The following is a 7204-nucleotide window of genomic DNA, read 5'->3' on the forward strand; positions in this document are numbered from 1 at the left end:
TAACAGTAAAAAAGAGCAGACTGCTGATGAAAGTAAAATTGTGCAGGAATCTTTGGGAACATATGAAGTTTTGCGATGAGGACACAAGACATACAAAGTACTTACTATATGTTTTAAATGGCATGGAATTTTAGGATGGACCAAACAAAAGGACACAGACACAAATCAAAGCAGGGGTTGTGATTCACTGGAAAAGGGCACAGGGACATTTCTGGCTGGGTCTGGTCTCAGGCTGAAGGGTGTGTAGTACCAGGGAGGTGTTATCAAAACTGATGGAAGATATGCTTTAGAAGTAAGCATCTGGTGTTTGCAAATTATACCTCAGTTGTGAAAAATATTAACAATTACATGTCAAAATTACTTTACTTATTTAATTCTGTGAACAAATATTGTGAGGTGTGGTACGGAAACATTTTAATAAGGACTTGTGATCAACAGGTTTTTAACAGTCAACAATTAATTTCTGATGACAATGTAATAGACAATCCCAATATATGGAGATCCATCTGTATTTCAAAGACAAAGGGAAATAATAACTATAGATATAATGTAATAATAACTTCCCTCTAGGAATCTCTCACTCAGTTACTATTTAAGGCAGGACACTGGCCCATAAGCCTTGTCAGGGCTCCCTTGACCTCATTTTTCCTCAGACTGCAGATGAGGGGGTTCAGCACAGGGGTGAAGATAGTATAAAATGCTGACACAACCTTGTCATGAATATCTGACCTATAGTATATGGGTCTCATATAGGTAAAAATATGAGCTCCGTAAAACAGTCCCACTACAGCCAAATGTGAGGAGCACGTGGAAAAATGGAAAAAGCCTTTTTGTGGGCTTCTGCAGAGCACATCTGGAGAACAGCAGCCAGGATGAGACTGCAGGAGGTCAGGATGAGGGAAAACGGGACCAGGAGCATTAACACACAGCAGGTGTACATGGCGTACTCAAAGACAGACGTGTCAGCACAAGCCAAATGCACCAGAGCAGGTGCCTCACAGAAGAAATGGTCAATCTCATGAGCCCTGCAAAATGGGAAGTTCAGGATGACAGCAGCCTGCATGAGCCCATCAGCTGCCCCCAGGAACCAGGACCCCCAGGTCATTCTCAGGCATAATTGCCAGCTCATGAGGATGGGGTATCTCAGGGGATGGCAAATAGCCACATAGCGGTCATAGGACATGGCTGCTAAGAGGAAGCACTCTCCCCCTTCCAGACTGATGAAGAAAAATATCTGTACAACACAGTCAGTGGGGGAGATGGACTTTCTCCCTGTCACGTAGTCAGCAGCCATCCTGGGCACAATAGTGCAGATCAGCATCATGTTCATGAGGGAGGCTGGCTCACCAGGAAGTACATGGGCATGTGCAGCCAGGGGTCACAGTGAATCAGCAGGATCATAAAGGAATTGCCCACGAGGGAGGTGAAGGCAACTGTCAGAACCATCACAATGAGAAACAGGTGGGCTCCTGAGTGGTAAAAGAGCCCCAGGAGGATGAAATCTGAGGTGGTGTTTCCACTCGCCATGGTTTCACACAGGACTGACACTGCAAATGGAGAAGTAGATGAGTTCCAGGATTCACAGCGCTCTGTTTCATGTATGTTTTTGCTTGGAAAGCACTTGTGTGCTTTCAAAACCTTCATCTGCCATTTGCAATAATCTATTAACTTTGGCATAAAATTAATTTCAGCATTTTTTCATTTTCAAGATTTTATTATACATACTTTCAGGTTTAGTTTGCATAACTGAAATAATGAATAGGAATTCTTGTTAAGTTGAATTTGCTTTCTAAATGTGTCTTGTGTTCTCTGATAGCAACATAAATGGACAAAATTTACATAATTTGTTATGTATATTTTGTTCTAGCTTGTATCATGCACAGTCAATAGTCTTCGAAGCTGAATTTCATTGATTTATTTATCTTTATAAAAGCTAAACACTTGATAATGAGGGTTACACCTGTATAAGACATCAAAACTTATTGAAACTTAGCAAAATCAGATAATATTTCCCAATGTTGGGTAATCAAGAAAGGCATTCTTTCCCTTCCAAACAAGAGAGTTTATATTCTCTGGTCTAGGAACTGACAGGACTGAGTCTGCCGATGGAAACATAACTTAATCGGGAATTGTTAGTGCCTTTAGCTTGAGTGCATCATGTTATACCCTGGAAACAAAAATGACCTTCTTAGAATTCTTTCCCCCAGTGCTAGACTGTACTGCTTAGTGCACTCTCCTGAACTGTATAAAGGCACCTTTGTAAGGACACTGATTCCCCCAAATTCACAGGAAAACAATGTTTTCTGAGTAAAGAAGAGAAAAATTTCCTTAGTTTTTGACCCAACACACAAATTCATTTCTTCCGATTAAAAAAATCTATTTTTTTCTTCTGTTTCCAGTCTTTTACTTAGAATGTTTCTAAAACTGCTAGATCTTCATTCATTCTCAGAATCATCTCTCTGGCAATTGTAATAGAAGGCACAAATATATACCCTTCCTCTTTCTTATAGATTTAGAGAAAATTTAGAAGAGTGCTTATAATTTTCCTTCTACATTTTTCTGATACCTGTTGCCCTTACAACATTAAGACTATAACTCTTTTTCCTCAGGATGCTAAGATGATTAATCAATCTGTGCTGTAAAAAATAAAATATAACAGCCAAATCATTCATTGGACTGAATTGACAGGTTATTACTACAGTTATTACCTGATGACTGTCAGCTTGCATACATTTCAGTTCTTCAGATGGTTTAATAGACAAATAGAAGCTTTTTTTCTTTGAATCTATACAGAATAAGCAGCATAACTATAGATTTCCTGGAGTTCAAAATCCATAAACAAATCACTAAATATTACAGATTAGTGGGACCGACTCATAGTAGATAAAAATGATGACCGGAGCAGCCTGGATCTGCAACCCCCTTGGAGCAGCCTCACCCTGCTGCACCTCTGTGCACAGGAAGGACCTTCAGGGCTGCCAGCATCTGACATGCTCATATCAGGGTCTCAGTCCTACCAAGACGTGGGGCCTATTGACATAATTTGCTAAAAATAGTCATATTGGTTTGACAGACCTACATAAATCTGACTCTTTGAATGCCAATGATACTCAATTTTCAGGGATTTTAGAGATTACCAGAATTTTATAATACATCCTTACACCCTTTCAAGAAAGCTTTGACTCTTTAAAATTAAAGGAAAATCATAAATAAATTTCCTTGAAAAAGGATGATGATTTAAAAATACATTAAAGAGTCAGTCATAGTGATTCTTGCATTACTTGTTGAACTTTTCAAAAGTAGGGAAGATTTAAGAGTTTCCTATTGAGTTATGAGCTTCAGTCAAAGAATGATGAAGCACATGATATAATTCAGCAACTTTTTACCTCAGTGAACTTAATTTTACTGCTGTCATATTTGTTTATATCCATTTAGTAGTATCTATTTCATTTCATTTCATTTTTGTTTGTTTTAGCTAAGTAATAATTTTTTTATATCGAGTTTTTAATCAATATATTGGTTGATATTTTTATTGCATATTGAAATATATAATATTGATATGCAGTTTTATATTGGTTTCAAATATACAATACAGGGATTCAACATCTATACACATTATTAAATAAAATCTTTTATATTAGCAATGGCATTTACAGAAAAATTCAATAACTGCTGAGATTCTTTTTGGGCTGCTTTTCAATATTTTGTTATTGTTTGTACTTGATATTTTCAGTTTGAAAGCAAACCTTGGTAATTGGCTCCATTTTTAAAACTCTTTTCCCTATTGGAATAGAGTTAATATACAATATTAGATTGGTTTCAGATGTACAACATAGTGACTTGATAATTATATACATTACTCTATGCTCATCATAGTAAGTGTAGTTACACACTTAACATACACAGGTATACAATATTATTTGTTATCCTCTGTATGTTGTACTTCCATTCCTATGAGTAATATATTTTATAATTTGGAGTTTATAGCTGTTTACTCACTTCACCTTTTTCACATCCCCTCTATCCCCTCCAAACTCTAAGATTTCACTTGAATGTGGAATCTAAAAATCTAAACAATCAAAAAAGATACAGAACCACAGATTTTAACCACTCATTTTGCCTTGACTTGTTTAAGAGTATATGTAAGTATCACATTCCACAACTAAAAATTTTAAAAAATATTTTTCATGGAATTGTTGATGGGAAACTGTCTCTGTGCAAAAAGGAGGCACTGTCATCACTGAGTCCGGCTGAGATGCAGTGACTGTCACTTTGTTAAGAAGGAGAGCATATCCTAGATTTTAGTTACAATTCTGCCTGTGGACGTTAAATCTTACAAAGGGGCAGATCTTACTTGGGCTTGGAACATAGTTGACAACCTGCATGAAATCTACATTTAAAGTCAAGATATGTTACTTCCTCCCCCAAGCCCCATGTTCCTAGATAAGTAAAAGTAGTACATGAGGGACAGGTTACCATGTGCTACGTAAGAACACTGGCAAGAATGGAAATAACATTTTCAGTGAATTTTTTTCTTTTCCTTTTCTGAGCCGTGCTGTGCCTTGGGCCAAGGGCTCCTGAAGTCATGCTCTAGTAACACAGGGTTTCAATTGTCTGGCGGCAGAAAGAAGCTGTGAGCTGCAGATCAAATGTTCCCTGGGTTCCTGGGGATGTGCGAATGAAGACCAGATGCACTCCACGTCAGAAGGGAAATGGACACACCACTCACATTTCCATCAGGAAACCGAAAGTGCGGAGAACCTGGGTGTCTGCATTGAGACTAATTTAGGGCTATTTATTAAAGCATGGGCATTATTTGGGGAAATCAAATGAAACCCATTTTAACAAGGAGAGGAAGTATTATCCACCCTTCCTCCTCAAGACATGCAGGGATAGAGTAGATTCTAGACTTAACAGAGAGGCTGCTTGGAAAAGGCAATCCGCACATCTGTTAATGTGTCAAAAAGAAAGCATGAGTACTGAACTGGGAACCCGGAATTCTATCAAAGTAGCTTATTATTATCAATTTTACCTTTAGTGCTTGTTCTTCTGGTATCATAACCAAAAAATGGTTGTAAAGACCAGTATCCAGGAACTCTATTACCATATTTTCTTCTAGCAGTTGTACTGTCAGGGTACTGTGTTTAAGTATTTTATCTATTTAAAGTTAATTTATGTAAATGAACACATGATAGGGGGTCAATTCATTCTTCTGCTTGTGGTTATTCAGTTTTCCCAGCACCATTTGTTGAAGAGACTCTCCTTTCCCAGCCGCATATATTTGGCTCCTTGGCCAATTATTAGTTGACCTTATTTGTCAGCTTTTATTTTGGCCTCATGACTCTGTCCTCTGGTTTATGGGTATATTTTTATTCCAGTGCTATGCTAAGTTGGTGACTATAGCTTTGTGCTGCAGTTTGAAGATATGAATGTGATGTCTCCAGCTTTGGTTTTGCTCAGGACTGCTGCAGCTATTCTGGAACTTTTGTGTTCTCTACAGATTTTAGGACTATTTTTCTATTGCAGTGAAAATGTCATTGGAATTTTAATAAGAATTGAATTGAATCTATAGATGATTTTAAGTGAAATTTCTTTGTAATAGCATTCATCCTTATCTTCCATGAGAATGAGATATCTTTCCATATGAATATATATTCAGTTTCTTTCATCAACATCTTATAGTTTTGTGTACAGTTCTCTCACTCTTTGGTAAAACTGATACCTAAAAAAGCAATTGGATTATACCATGAATGGGATTATTTTTTTCCTTTACAGATATTTCATTTTTGTTTACAAATACAATTAGTTCCTGCATGTTGATGTTATCCTGCAACCTTACTGAATTTGTTGATTATTTCCAACAGGTTTTTGGTTGACTCTTTAGGATTTTCTATATATATAAGATCATATCTTTTGCAAAATAATAATGATTGTTCTACTCCACTTCCAATTTCGATGCCTTTTAATTCTTTATATTGCCTAAATGCTCTATCAAGAACTTCCAGTACTTCATTGACTAAAAATAGTGAGTGTGAGCAAACTTGTCTTCTTTCTGATGCTAGAAGAAAAGCTTTGGGGGGGTGGAGCCAACATGGCGGCGTGAGTAGGACAGTGGGAATCTCCTCCCAAAAACATATATACTTTTGAAAATACAACAAACACAACTAGCCCTAAAAGAGAGACCAGAAGACGCAGGACAGTGGCCAGACTGCAGCTACACCAGCGAGAACCCAGCGACTGGTGAAAGGGGTGAGATACAAGCCCCGGCCCTGCGGGACCCGAGCGCCCCTCCCCCCAGCTCCCGGCGGGAGAACAATAGGCAGAGCGGGAGGGAGACGGAGCCCAGGACTGCCGAACACCCAGCCCCAGCCATCCGGGCCAGAGCGCAGACACAGTACATGCCCAGGGGGCCCTGGATACTGGGAGAACAGGGAGTAAGACCTCTGAGCGGGTGCCGAAGATGATGCCCCTGTGACAAAGAAAAGCGGGGGCTTTTTGAAAGTCTTAAAGGGACAGGGACTTAACAGCTTGACGGAAACAACCCAGGTCACAGTACAGCAGCTGGAAATTACAGGGAAAACGAGGTGCACTAACCCCCTGTGCAACAGCTCTGAGACCCCTCACGGAGGCAAACAGTCAAGCAGCCCCCCCAATCCATTATCCCACCGGGCGCTGCGAAAGCAGAGAAGCAGCCTGAGACAAACTCTGCCCACAGAAAGGGAAATTTCTCCCTTCCAGCCAGGCAAGACACAAAGACCCACTCTACACGCAATTATCCAATACAAGCCACTAGGGGTCGCAGTTTTCCCAGTAAAGAAAGGCCAGTAGCAAGTGAAAATTTTGGCCCTCCCGGCTGACAGTCAATAGCACCTGTCAACATGAAAAGGCAAAAAAATATGATCCAGACAAGACTAACGCAGACAGCTTCGGCATCTGCTACATCTTCCAATGAGAAGGAATCTGGGGAGATAGATTTAGCCAGTCTTCCTGAAAAAGAATTCAAAACAAAAGTCATAACCATGCTGATGGACTTGCAGAGAAATATGCAAGAACTAAGGAAGGAGAATTCAGAAATAAAACAAGCTCTGGAAGGACTTCAAAACAGAATGGACGAGATGCAAGAGACCATTAATGGACTAGAAAACAGAGAACAGGAACGCAGAGAAGCTGATGCAGAGAGAGATAAAAGGATCTCCAGGAATGA

General features: G+C 39.2%; 1 pseudogene; it reads right to left on the reverse strand.

Annotated features, from left to right (window-relative positions):
* Positions 1–581: 581 nt before the first annotated feature.
* LOC118931248 (olfactory receptor 2T8-like) lies at positions 582–1563 on the reverse strand (annotated as a pseudogene).
* Between the last annotated feature and the right edge of the window lie 5641 nt (positions 1564–7204).

This window comes from Manis pentadactyla, chromosome 13 (assembly GCF_030020395.1).
Source record: "Manis pentadactyla isolate mManPen7 chromosome 13, mManPen7.hap1, whole genome shotgun sequence".
NCBI classification, from domain to species: domain Eukaryota; kingdom Metazoa; phylum Chordata; class Mammalia; order Pholidota; family Manidae; genus Manis; species Manis pentadactyla.